This window comes from Anguilla rostrata, unplaced genomic scaffold (assembly GCF_018555375.3).
Source record: "Anguilla rostrata isolate EN2019 unplaced genomic scaffold, ASM1855537v3 scaf0549, whole genome shotgun sequence".
In the NCBI taxonomy this organism is placed as follows: Eukaryota; Metazoa; Chordata; class Actinopteri; order Anguilliformes; family Anguillidae; genus Anguilla; species Anguilla rostrata.
The window spans coordinates 1-13,205 of NW_026986042.1; the positions used below are offsets into that span (position 1 = coordinate 1).

Genomic DNA, 13,205 nt, shown 5'->3' on the forward strand with positions numbered 1-13,205 from the left:
ATAAATAAATAAATAAACATGTAAGTACATAAGTAAAAGCTCACTGCACCTGGTATTCCCAGGCGGTCTCCCATCCAAGTACTAACCAGGCCCGACCCTGCTTAGCTTCCGAGATCAGACGAGATCGGGCGTTTTCAGGGTGGTGTGGCCGTAAGCGAAGAAAGCCGCAGCCAAAGACGTTTAAATAGTTGCCGTCATGGCAAGCCCTCCTAACATTCAATAGCCTCGCTCCACTATCCGTAATTGCATTTCAGTTATCGACAAACTCATTTGAATTGGGCGAAATTACAATGTTACTAGTCAGAATGACAATTCAAGATAACTGCAATTTGAAACTGACGAGTAAGAAGGATGAATCAAGACATCTGAAAACATGCTTTCACTTGTCACAATAACTTTAAAGATATCCATAATGACATCACAAGTATGGCCATTCGAATCGTCGCACATACCGAATGATCAGCTATTTATGACGTCTGTAATTCCGTTTTGGCTAGTGAAAATGGTATTTTCATATATCTGAATTTGAATTATTCCTAGTTAAATCCGCTGTGCCTGACGTGACTGCGATGCCAGGCTTCGCAATGTACATTGGGCTTCTGCTTACAGATTGAACTGGCTATGTTAATGGCTCGGGGTAGCTGATTCTTTATGAGAATTGAACTTTGTCGGACGTACGTTCTGTAGTTCTTGCAACGACCTTCGGCATACACTCATTGCACGTCGCTTTGGTTAAAACGGCTTGCCTGATAAAATATTGGGAAAATGTATGCAAACGTAATGTTTTGCAAAGCTTGTGCGATCACGTATGGCTTTACAAATGGCAGTAGCCGCCCCCTCTGAAAAAAGTAAGAAAATGCTACGGAGTGGAAAGAGATGGGGCGAAACAGTCGTCGTGTTGTTTTAGACAGGGAAGTCTAAGCATTACATAATGTAATAATGTAATGTAATGGAAGTCAACAGCTCGTTTCTCGCACCGGCCGCAGCATTGAAAACCTGACGAAGTAGCGTCACCCTGGTTAAATGAGTTACACAACTTGCAATTTTAATAGGATCGGCTTCAACCCAATTAAATTTTTAAACGGACTTGCCATATGCCGTTGCAATGCAAGACCTGCACTAGGAAATGCACAGAATGCCCCCCCACGATGCCATCAGGAAAGCACAGAACAATCATAACAGATTCAGCCGACCAGGCTATGGTCTGTTCTCACTGCTGCCGTCTGGCAGACGCTTCCGGAAGCAATCCGGGCACGGACGACCAGCCGATCACAAAACAGTTTTTTTCCCTCTAGGCCATCAGGCTTCTCAACCAGACATAAGAAATCCCTGGGATTCCACATTGATCACATGTCCTCCTGTGTATGCTATGTACGATTCAATGTACAATTCTTATGCACATATCCATCAGCACTCTGCACTTTATATAGTGTTAATATTTAATATTTAATAACTCCTATTCCACTGTCCATATCCCCCATCTGTACAGGCTCGGACTTATTTGCTGTATAATATTTAAACTGATGTTTATATTATGTGTGCTTTTTATTATTGTGAATTTCTTTGTAATATTTTAGATATTTTCGATATTTTGCTCTTGCTTCTACGTAGTTGCTGCCTGCCATGTCACAAAGAATTTCTTTGCTCAGAATGACCTGTGTTTATGACTGTGCATGACAAATACAAAAACACTTGAACTTTGACCTTTGACACTTTTGACTTGACCTGCAGCCTGGATATCTAAGACACGTTGATGTTTTATTTTACTTTGCACAGTTCCGGTATTCCAGCTTAAATCGTGTGAGAGATCGCCCCCAAGTGTGACAACGCAAAATAAATAAATAAATAAATAAACATGTAAGTACATAAGTAAAAGCTTACTGCACCTGGTATTCCCAGGCGGTCTCCCATCCAAGTACTAACCAGGCCCGACCCTGCTTAGCTTCCGAGATCAGACGAGATCGGGCGTTTTCAGGGTGGTGTGGCCGTAAGCGAAGAAAGACGTTTAAATAGTTGCCGTCATGGGAAGCCCTCCTAACATTCAATAGCCTCGCTCCACTATCCGTAATTGCATTTCAGTTATCGACAAACTCATTTGAATTGGGCGAAATTACAATGTTACTAGTCAGAATGACAATTCAAGATAACTGCAATTTGAAACTGACGAGTAAGAAGGATGAATCAAGACATCTGAAAACATGCTTTCACTTGTCACAATAACTTTAAAGATATCCATAATGACATCACAAGTATGGCCATTCGAATCGTCGCACATACCGAATGATCAGCTATTTATGACGTCTGTAATTCCGTTTTGGCTAGTGAAAATGGTATTTTCATATATCTGAATTTGAATTATTCCTAGTTAAATCCGCTGTGCCTGACGTGACTGCGATGCCAGGCTTCGCAATGTACATTGGGCTTCTGCTTACAGATTGAACTGGCTATGTTAATGGCTCGGGGTAGCTGATTCTTTATGAGAATTGAACTTTGTCGGACGTACGTTCTGTAGTTCTTGCAACGACCTTCGGCATACACTATTGCACGTCGCTTTTGTTAAAACGGCTTGCCTGATAAAATATTGGAAAAATGTATGCAAACGTAATGTTTTGCAAAGCTTGTGCGATCACGTATGGCTTTACAAATGGCAGTAGCGCCCCCTCTGAAAAAAGTAAGAAAATGCTACGGAGTGGAAAGAGATGGGGCGAAACAGTCGTCGTGTTGTTTTAGACAGGGAAGTCTAAACGCAGTTAACATAATGTAATAATGAATGTAATGGAAGTCAACAGCTCGTTTCTCGCACCGGCCGACAATGAAAACCCTGACGAAAGTCCGTCCAACCCTGGTAAATGAGTTACACTCACTTGCAATTTAAATGCGGGCAACCCATTAAATTTTAAAAGGACTTGACCATATGCCGTTGCAATGGCGACTGACCTGCAGCCTGGATATCTAAGACACGTTTGACTGTTTTATTTTACTTTGCACAGTTCCGGTATTCCAGCTTAAATCGTGTGAGAGATCGCCCCCAAGTGTGACAACGCAAAATAAATAAATAAATAAATAAACATGTAAGTACATAAGTAAAAGCTTACTGCACCTGGTATTCCCAGGCGGTCTCCATCCAAGTACTAACCAGGCCCGACCCTGCTTAGCTTCCGAGATCAGACGAGATCGGGCGTTTTCAGGGTGGTGTGGCCGTAAGCGAAGAAAGCCGCAGCCAAAGACGTTTAAATAGTTGCCGTCATGGCAAGCCCTCCTAACATTCAATAGCCTCGCTCCACTATCCGTAATTGCATTTCAGTTATCGACAAACTCATTTGAATTGGGCGAAATTACAATGTTACTAGTCAGAATGACAATTCAAGATAACTGCAATTTGAAACTGACGAGTAAGAAGGATGAATCAAGACATCTGAAAACATGCTTTCACTTGTCACAATAACTTTAAAGATATCCATAATGACATCACAAGTATGGCCATTCGAATCGTCGCACATACCGAATGATCAGCTATTTATGACGTCTGTAATTCCGTTTTGGCTAGTGAAAATGGTATTTTCATATATCTGAATTTGAATTATTCCTAGTTAAATCCGCTGTGCCTGACGTGACTGCGATGCCAGGCTTCGCAATGTACATTGGGCTTCTGCTTACAGATTGAACTGGCTATGTTAATGGCTCGGGGTAGCTGATTCTTTATGAGAATTGAACTTTGTCGGACGTACGTTCTGTAGTTCTTGCAACGACCTTCGGCATACACTTATTGCACGTCGCTTTGGTTAAAACGGTTTGCCTGATAAAATATTGGAAAAATGTATGCAAACGTAATGTTTGCAAAGCTTGTGCGATCACGTATGGCTTTACAAATGGCAGTAGCCGCCCCCTCTGAAAAAAGTAAGAAAATGCTACGGAGTGGAAAGAGATGGGCGAAACAGTCGTCGTGTTGTTTTAGACAGGGAAGTCTAAGCATTACATAATGTAATAATGTAATGTAATGGAAGTCAACAGCTCGTTTCTCGCACCGGCCGCAGCATTGAAAACCCTGACGAAGTCGCGTCACCCTGGTTAAATGAGTTACACTCACTTGCAATTTAAAAATGCGGGCAACCCATTAAATTTTAAAAGGACTTGCCATATGCCGTTGCAATGCGACTGACCTGCAGCCTGGATATCTAAGACACGTTGATGTTTTATTTTACTTTGCACAGTTCCGGTATTCCAGCTTAAATCGTGTGAGAGATCGCCCCCAAGTGTGACAATGCAAAATAAATAAATAAATAAATAAACATGTAAGTACATAAGTAAAAGCTCACTGCACCTGGTATTCCCAGGCGGTCTCCCATCCAAGTACTAACCAGGCCCGACCCTGCTTAGCTTCCGAGATCAGACGAGATCGGGCGTTTTCAGGGTGGTGTGGCCGTAAGCGAAGAAAGCCGCAGCCAAGACGTTTAAATAGTTGCCGTCATGGCAAGCCCTCCTAACATTCAATAGCCTCGCTCCACTATCCGTAATTGCATTTCAGTTATCGACAAACTCATTTGAATTGGGCGAAATTACAATGTTACTAGTCAGAATGACAATTCAAGATAACTGCAATTTGAAACTGACGAGTAAGAAGGATGAATCAAGACATCTGAAAACATGCTTTCACTTGTCACAATAACTTTAAAGATATCCATAATGACATCACAAGTATGGCCATTCGAATCGTCGCACATACCGAATGATCAGCTATTTATGACGTCTGTAATTCCGTTTTGGCTAGTGAAAATGGTATTTTCATATATCTGAATTTGAATTATTCCTAGTTAAATCCGCTGTGCCTGACGTGACTGCGATGCCAGGCTTCGCAATGTACATTGGGCTTCTGCTTACAGATTGAACTGGCTATGTTAATGGCTCGGGGTAGCTGATTCTTTATGAGAATTGAACTTTGTCGGACGTACGTTCTGTAGTTCTTGCAACGACCTTCGGCATACACTCATTGCACGTCGCTTTGGTTAAAACGGCTTGCCTGATAAAATATTGGGAAAATGTATGCAAACGTAATGTTTTGCAAAGCTTGTGCGATCACGTATGGCTTTACAAATGGCAGTAGCCGCCCCCTCTGAAAAAAGTAAGAAAATGCTACGGAGTGGAAAGAGATGGGGCGAAACAGTCGTCGTGTTGTTTTAGACAGGGAAGTCTAAGCATTACATAATGTAATAATGTAATGTAATGGAAGTCAACAGCTCGTTTCTCGCACCGGCCGCAGCATTGAAAACCCTGACGAAGTCGCGTCACCCTGGTTAAATGAGTTACACTCACTTGCAATTTAAAAATGCGGTCAACCCATTAAATTTTAAAAGGACTTGCCATATGCCGTTGCAATGCGACTGACCTCAGGAATGCACAGAATGCCCCCCCACGATGCCTCAGGAAAGCACAGAAAATCATAACAGACTTCAGCCACCCAGGCTATGGTCTGTTCTCACTGCTGCCGTCTGGCAGACGCTTCCGGAGCATCCGGGCACGGACGACCAGACTCACAAACAGTTTTTTCCCTCAGGCCATCAGGCTTCTCAACCAGCAACATAAATCCCTGGGATCACATTGATCACATGTCCTCCTGTGTATGCTATGTACGTTCAATGTACAATCTTATGCACATATCCATCAGCACTCCTGCACTTTATATATGGTTAATATTTAATATTTAATACTCCTATTCCCACTGTCCATATCCCCCATCTGTACAGGCTGGTACTTATTTGCTGTTAATATTTAACACTATGTTTAATATTATGTGTATTTTTATTATGTGTGATATTTCTTTGATATATTTTAGATATTTTCGATATTTTGCTCTTGCTTCTACGTAGTTGCTGCCTGCCATGTCACAAGAATTTCTTTGCTCAGAATGACCTGTGTTATACTGTGCACTTGACAAATAAAAACACTTTGACTTTGACTTTGACACTTTGACTTTGACCTGCAGCCTGGATATCTAAGACACGTTGATGTTTTATTTTACTTTGCACAGTTCCGGTATTCCAGCTTAAATCGTGTGAGAGATCGCCCCCAAGTGTGACAACGCAAAATAAATAAATAAATAAATAAACATGTAAGTACATAAGTAAAAGCTTACTGCACCTGGTATTCCCAGGCGGTCTCCCATCCAAGTACTAACCAGGCCCGACCCTGCTTAGCTTCCGAGATCAGACGAGATCGGGCGTTTTCAGGGTGGTGTGGCCGTAAGCGAAGAAAGCCGCAGCCAAAGACGTTTAAATAGTTGCCGTCATGGCAAGCCCTCCTAACATTCAATAGCCTCGCTCCACTATCCGTAATTGCATTTCAGTTATCGACAAACTCATTTGAATTGGGCGAAATTACAATGTTACTAGTCAGAATGACAATTCAAGATAACTGCAATTTGAAACTGACGAGTAAGAAGGATGAATCAAGACATCTGAAAACATGCTTTCACTTGTCACAACAACTTTAAAGATATCCATAATGACATCACAAGTATGGCCATTCGAATCGTCGCACATACCGAATGATCAGCTATTTATGACGTCTGTAATTCCGTTTTGGCTAGTGAAAATGGTATTTTCATATATCTGAATTTGAATTATTCCTAGTTAAATCCGCTGTGCCTGACGTGACTGCGATGCCAGGCTTCGCAATGTACATTGGGCTTCTGCTTACAGATTGAACTGGCTATGTTAATGGCTCGGGGTAGCTGATTCTTTATGAGAATTGAACTTTGTCGGACGTACGTTCTGTAGTTCTTGCAACGACCTTCGGCATACACTTATTGCACGTCGCTTTGGTTAAAACGGCTTGCCTGATAAAATATTGGAAAAATGTATGCAAACGTAATGTTTTGCAAAGCTTGTGCGATCACGTATGGCTTTACAAATGGCAGTAGCCGCCCCCTCTGAAAAAAGTAAGAAAATGCTACGGAGTGGAAAGAGATGGGCGAAACAGTCGTCGTGTTGTTTTAGACAGGGAAGTCTAAGCATTACATAATGTAATAATGTAATGTAATGGAAGTCAACAGCTCGTTTCTCGCACCGGCCGCAGCATTGAAAACCCTGACGAAGTCGCGTCACCCTGGTTAAATGAGTTACACTCACTTGCAATTTAAAAATGCGGGCAACCCATTAAATTTTAAAAGGACTTGCCATATGCCGTTGCAATGCGACTGACCTGCAGCCTGGATATCTAAGACACGTTGATGTTTATTTTACTTTGCACAGTTCCGGTATTCCAGCTTAAATCGTGTGAGAGATCGCCCCCAAGTGTGACAACGCAAAATAAATAAATAAATAAATAAACATGTAAGTACATAAGTAAAAGCTTACTGCACCTGGTATTCCCAGGCGGTCTCCCATCCAAGTACTAACCAGGCCCGACCCTGCTTAGCTTCCGAGATCAGACGAGATCGGGCGTTTTCAGGGTGGTGTGGCCGTAAGCGAAGAAAGCCGCAGCCAAAGACGTTTAAATAGTTGCCGTCATGGCAAGCCCTCCTAACATTCAATAGCCTCGCTCCACTATCCGTAATTGCATTTCAGTTATCGACAAACTCATTTGAATTGGGCGAAATTACAATGTTACTAGTCAGAATGACAATTCAAGATAACTGCAATTTGAAACTGACGAGTAAGAAGGATGAATCAAGACATCTGAAAACATGCTTTCACTTGTCACAATAACTTTAAAGATATCCATAATGACATCACAAGTATGGCCATTCGAATCGTCGCACATACCGAATGATCAGCTATTTATGACGTCTGTAATTCCGTTTTGGCTAGTGAAAATGGTATTTTCATAATCTGAATTTGAATTATTCCTAGTTAAATCCGCTGTCCGCGTGACTGCGATGCCAGGCTTCGCAATGTACATTGGGCTTCTGCTTACAGATTGAACTGGTATGTTAATGGCTGGGTAGCTGATTCTTTATGAGAATTGAACTTTGCGGACGTACGTTCTGTAGTTCTTGCAACGACCTTCGGCATACACTTATTGCACGTCGCTTTGGTTAAAACGGCTTGCCTGATAAAATATTGGAAAAATGTATCAAACGTAATGTTTTGCAAAGCTTGTGCGATCACGTATGGCTTTACAAATGGCAGTAGCCGCCCCCTCTGAAAAAAGTAAGAAAATGCTACGGAGTGGAAGAGATGGGGCGAAACAGTCGTCGTGTTGTTTTAGACAGGGAAGTCTAAGCATTACATAATGTAATAATGTAATGTAATGGAAGTCAAAGCTCGTTTCTCGCACCGGCCGCAGCATTGAAAACCCTGACAAGTCGCGTCACCCTGGTTAAAGAGTTCATCACTTGCAATTAAAATCGGGCAACCATTAAATTTAAAGGACGCAATGCGTGCAATTGCGAACTAACAGCAGCCTGGCATATTGACCGTTGATGGATGTTTACTATATTTGCACAGTCGGTTATTCCAGCTTAAATCGTGTGAGAATCGCCCCAAGTGTGACAACGCAAAATACAATAATAAATACTACATTCAAGTAATAAGAAAGTACTGCACGTATCCAGCGGTCTCCCATACCAAGTACTCAGAGGCCCACATGCTTAGCTATCGAGATCAGACCGATGCATGGGCGTCTTCAGGGTGGTTGGCCCCGTAGAAGAAGCCGCAGCCAGAGTTAAATAGTTGCCGCTCATGGAATCCCCTCAACATCCATGCCTCTCACATCGTAATTGCATTCAGTTATCGACAATCATTGAATTGGGCGAAATACGGTACTAGTCAGAATGACAATTCAGATACTGCAATTGAAACGACGAGTAAGATGGAATCAGACATCTGAAACAGCTTTACTTTGTCACAATAACTTAAAAATCCATAAAGAACACAAAAAGTATGGCCATATGAAATCGTTCCCATCCGATAGTCACTATTTATGACGTCAGTAATTCCGTTTCGGCTAGTGAAATGGCGTAATTTCATACGAATCTGAATTATCCTAGTTAATGCTGTGCCTGCTTACTGCGATGCCAGTTCGACAAGTAATTGGCTTATGTTACAGATTGAACGGCTATGTAATGGCTCGGGGTAGTGATTTTAGACATGAACTTGTCAGGACGAGTTAGTAGATATTGCTACGCCGGCATCACTATGCCTCGCTTTGGTTAAAACGGTTGCCTGATAACAATATTGGAAAATGTGCAAGTTATGTTTTGCAAAGCTGTGCGATCCGTTCTGAATACCAATGGCAGTACCCCCTCTGAAAAAAAAAAGAAAAACATTGTACAGGAAATGGAAGAGTGGGGCGACAGTTAGGTGTTTGACAGGGAAGCTAGATACTAAGAAATAATGTATGTAATGAAGTTGCAACAGCTCCCTATTCCAGCTAAACGTGTGGAGATTGACCAACCCTGACAACGCAAAATAACTGTAAATGATTACACTACTGAATTAAAAATGCGGCAACCCATTAAATTTTAAAAGGACTTGCCATATGCCGTTGCAATGCGACTGACCTGCAGCAAAGTTGTTCCGTGGATTTACGCACTTTTCTTACACTTACACCCGCTTCACGGTCTATAGGCGCCGCGGCGCCATCGAGTACATTCTACTTTCTCACAGCAACATCAGGGGAGAGCGCGAACGCAGTCCCCCACTAGCAGAAATTATGCGGTCGAGATTCCCACATTTGGGGAATTCGCAGGGGTCAGCATGACCGAAGTGCAATGGCCGAGCCTCGCCCTGGGTGAACCACCTTCGTGATCATGGTATCTCCCCCGCCAGGTAAGTATGAGTTGTGCACCTCTCGGAATCTGTCCCTGCGCCACGCCGTGACTTTCACATACGTGGTTAGCACACCGTTCCAGTTGCGCAGCTCTCCAAGGCGCACAATGACGGCGAGCGAACTGTCCGATCTCACTACCTGTGACAGAATGCTGGCGCTCCTTAATATTTATACTATTACATAAAAATGCAACTTAAAAAAAAAAAAAAAAAAATTTATATATATATATATATATTTCCCTCTGTGCCTCGCAGTAGCCTACACATTCTCAGAAGCATCCATACAGGACAGAGCGAGTGGTAAACGGAATTCCCCTACGCAGCATTCCCTGGTGAGACGCCATTAACATTAGTTCTTCCTTCTTTTTCATCGAGTATGCACACACGTAATTCGCAAATGAACGCATGGGAACGCAAAATGCACAGTTAAGCGAACTCCTGGGCCCCGTATCAGGACGCAGGGTTAGCCGGATAAGTGTACCGAGGAAACCCCGGCAGCCCTCGCGAATCAGGAACATGGACTGAAGTGGATACAGTTCTTCCTGGTATTGACTCGGCGCAGTTACAGAGCAGACTCGACTCGGTAAGCCTGTTTTCTGAAATACCCCCCTTCTCTCTCATTCTGAAACAACAAAAACGAAAAACGCTTTTGACAGAAACCGAAGCGTGCTGACGCCATTAGCTTTGAACTGTGGCTGGATATCTAAGACACGTTGATGTTTTATTTTACTTTGCACAGTTCCGGTATTCCAGCTTAAATCGTGTGAGAGATCGCCCCCAAGTGTGACAACGCAAAATAAATAAATAAATAAATAAACATGTAAGTACATAAGTAAAAGCTTACTGCACCTGGTATTCCCAGGCGGTCTCCCATCCAAGTACTAACCAGGCCCGACCCTGCTTAGCTTCCGAGATCAGACGAGATCGGGCGTTTTCAGGGTGGTGTGGCCGTAAGCGAAGAAAGCCGCAGCCAAAGACGTTTAAATAGTTGCCGTCATGGCAAGCCCTCCTAACATTCAATAGCCTCGCTCCACTATCCGTAATTGCATTTCAGTTATCGACAAACTCATTTGAATTGGGCGAAATTACAATGTTACTAGTCAGAATGACAATTCAAGATAACTGCAATTTGAAACTGACGAGTAAGAAGGATGAATCAAGACATCTGAAAACATGCTTTCACTTGTCACAATAACTTTAAAGATATCCATAATGACATCACAAGTATGGCCATTCGAATCGTCGCACATACCGAATGATCAGCTATTTATGACGTCTGTAATTCCGTTTTGGCTAGTGAAAATGGTATTTTCATATATCTGAATTTGAATTATTCCTAGTTAAATCCGCTGTGCCTGACGTGACTGCGATGCCAGGCTTCGCAATGTACATTGGGCTTCTGCTTACAGATTGAACTGGCTATGTTAATGGCTCGGGGTAGCTGATTCTTTATGAGAATTGAACTTTGTCGGACGTACGTTCTGTAGTTCTTGCAACGACCTTCGGCATACACTTATTGCACGTCGCTTTGGTTAAAACGGCTTGCCTGATAAAATATTGGAAAAATGTATGCAAACGTAATGTTTTGCAAAGCTTGTGCGATCACGTATGGCTTTACAAATGGCAGTAGCCGCCCCCTCTGAAAAAAGTAAGAAAATGCTACGGAGTGGAAAGAGATGGGGCGAAACAGTCGTCGTGTTGTTTTAGACAGGGAAGTCTAAGCATTACATAATGTAATAATGTAATGTAATGGAAGTCAACAGCTCGTTTCTCGCACCGGCCGCAGCATTGAAAACCCTGACGAAGTCGCGTCACCCTGGTTAAATGAGTTACACTCACTTGCAATTTAAAAATGCGGGCAACCATTAAATTTTAAAAGGACTTGCCATATGCCGTTGCAATGCGACTGACCTGCAGCAAAGTTGTTTCCGTGGATTTTACGCACTTTTCTTACACTTACACCCGCTTCACGGTCTATAGGCGCCGCGGCGCCATCGAGTACATTCTACTTTCTCACAGCAACATCAGGGGAGAGCGCGAACGCAGTCCCCCACTAGCAGAAATTATGCGGTCGAGATTCCCACATTTGGGGAATTCGCAGGGGTCAGCATGACCGAAGTGCAATGGCCGAGCCTCGCCCTGGGTGAACCACCTTCGTGATCATGGTATCTCCCCCGCCAGGTAAGTATGAGTTGTGCACCTCTCGGAATCTGTCCCTGCGCCACGCCGTGACTTTCACATACGTGGTTAGCACACCGTTCCAGTTGCGCAGCTCTCCAAGGCGCACAATGACGGCGAGCGAACTGTCCGATCTCACTACCTGTGACAGAATGCTGGCGCTCCTTAATATTTATACTATTACATAAAAATGCAACTTAAAAAAAAAAAAAAAAAAATTTATATATATATATATTTCCCTCTGTGCCTCGCAGTAGCCTACACATTCTCAGAAGCATCCATACAGGACAGAGCGAGTGGTAAACGGAATTCCCCTACGCAGCATTCCCTGGTGAGACGCCATTAACATTAGTTCTTCCTTCTTTTTCATCGAGTATGCACACACATAATTCGCAAATGACTGCATGGGGAACGCAAAAATGCACAGTTAAGCGAACTCCTGGGCCCCGTATCAGGACGCAGGGTTAGCCGGATAAGTGTACCGAGGAAACCCGGCAGCCCTCGCGAATCAGGAACATGGACTGAAGTGGATACAGTTCTTCCTGGTATTGACTCGGCGCAGTTACAGAGCAGACTCGACTCGGTAAGCCTGTTTTCTGAAATACCCCCCTTCTCTCTCATTCTGAAACAACAAAAACGAAAAACGCTTTTGACAGAAACCGAAGCGTGCTGACGCCATTAGCTTTGAACTGTGGCTGGATATCTAAGACACGTTGATGTTTTATTTTACTTTGCACAGTTCCGGTATTCCAGCTTAAATCGTGTGAGAGATCGCCCCCAAGTGTGACAACGCAAAATAAATAAATAAATAAATAAACATGTAAGTACATAAGTAAAAGCTTACTGCACCTGGTATTCCCAGGCGGTCTCCCATCCAAGTACTAACCAGGCCCGACCCTGCTTAGCTTCCGAGATCAGACGAGATCGGGCGTTTTCAGGGTGGTGTGGCCGTAAGCGAAGAAAGCCGCAGCCAAAGACGTTTAAATAGTTGCCGTCATGGCAAGCCCTCCTAACATTCAATAGCCTCGCTCCACTATCCGTAATTGCATTTCAGTTATCGACAAACTCATTTGAATTGGGCGAAATTACAATGTTACTAGTCAGAATGACAATTCAAGATAACTGCAATTTGAAACTGACGAGTAAGAAGGATGAATCAAGACATCTGAAAACATGCTTTCACTTGTCACAATAACTTTAAAGATATCCATAATGACATCACAAGTATGGCCATTCGAATCGTCGACATACCGAATGATC

The 13,205-nt window shown here is 43.0% G+C and overlaps 10 non-coding genes across 10 annotated transcripts; all 10 read right to left on the bottom strand.

The window, feature by feature from the left end:
* Positions 1–37: 37 nt before the first annotated feature.
* Positions 38–156, bottom strand: LOC135246592 (5S ribosomal RNA). Its single transcript, XR_010327788.1, has one exon. It is a non-coding gene; the product is annotated as a 5S ribosomal RNA (ribosomal RNA).
* Positions 157–1,874: 1,718 nt separating this feature from the next.
* LOC135246591 (5S ribosomal RNA) lies at positions 1,875–1,993 on the bottom strand. Its single transcript, XR_010327787.1, has one exon. It is a non-coding gene; the product is annotated as a 5S ribosomal RNA (ribosomal RNA).
* Positions 1,994–3,088: 1,095 nt separating this feature from the next.
* LOC135246594 (5S ribosomal RNA) lies at positions 3,089–3,206 on the bottom strand. The gene has a single exon (XR_010327790.1). It is a non-coding gene; the product is annotated as a 5S ribosomal RNA (ribosomal RNA).
* A 1,103-nt stretch (positions 3,207–4,309) lies between these two features.
* Positions 4,310–4,428, bottom strand: LOC135246593 (5S ribosomal RNA). The gene has a single exon (XR_010327789.1). It is a non-coding gene; the product is annotated as a 5S ribosomal RNA (ribosomal RNA).
* Positions 4,429–6,123: 1,695 nt separating this feature from the next.
* LOC135246597 (5S ribosomal RNA) lies at positions 6,124–6,242 on the bottom strand. Its single transcript, XR_010327793.1, has one exon. It is a non-coding gene; the product is annotated as a 5S ribosomal RNA (ribosomal RNA).
* Positions 6,243–7,345: 1,103 nt separating this feature from the next.
* On the bottom strand, positions 7,346–7,464 carry LOC135246598 (5S ribosomal RNA). The gene has a single exon (XR_010327794.1). It is a non-coding gene; the product is annotated as a 5S ribosomal RNA (ribosomal RNA).
* A 2,147-nt stretch (positions 7,465–9,611) lies between these two features.
* LOC135246595 (U1 spliceosomal RNA) lies at positions 9,612–9,775 on the bottom strand. The gene has a single exon (XR_010327791.1). It is a non-coding gene; the product is annotated as a U1 spliceosomal RNA (small nuclear RNA).
* Positions 9,776–10,604: 829 nt separating this feature from the next.
* On the bottom strand, positions 10,605–10,723 carry LOC135246599 (5S ribosomal RNA). Its single transcript, XR_010327795.1, has one exon. It is a non-coding gene; the product is annotated as a 5S ribosomal RNA (ribosomal RNA).
* Positions 10,724–11,792: 1,069 nt separating this feature from the next.
* On the bottom strand, positions 11,793–11,956 carry LOC135246596 (U1 spliceosomal RNA). Its single transcript, XR_010327792.1, has one exon. It is a non-coding gene; the product is annotated as a U1 spliceosomal RNA (small nuclear RNA).
* An 826-nt stretch (positions 11,957–12,782) lies between these two features.
* On the bottom strand, positions 12,783–12,901 carry LOC135246600 (5S ribosomal RNA). Its single transcript, XR_010327796.1, has one exon. It is a non-coding gene; the product is annotated as a 5S ribosomal RNA (ribosomal RNA).
* Positions 12,902–13,205: the final 304 nt, after the last annotated feature.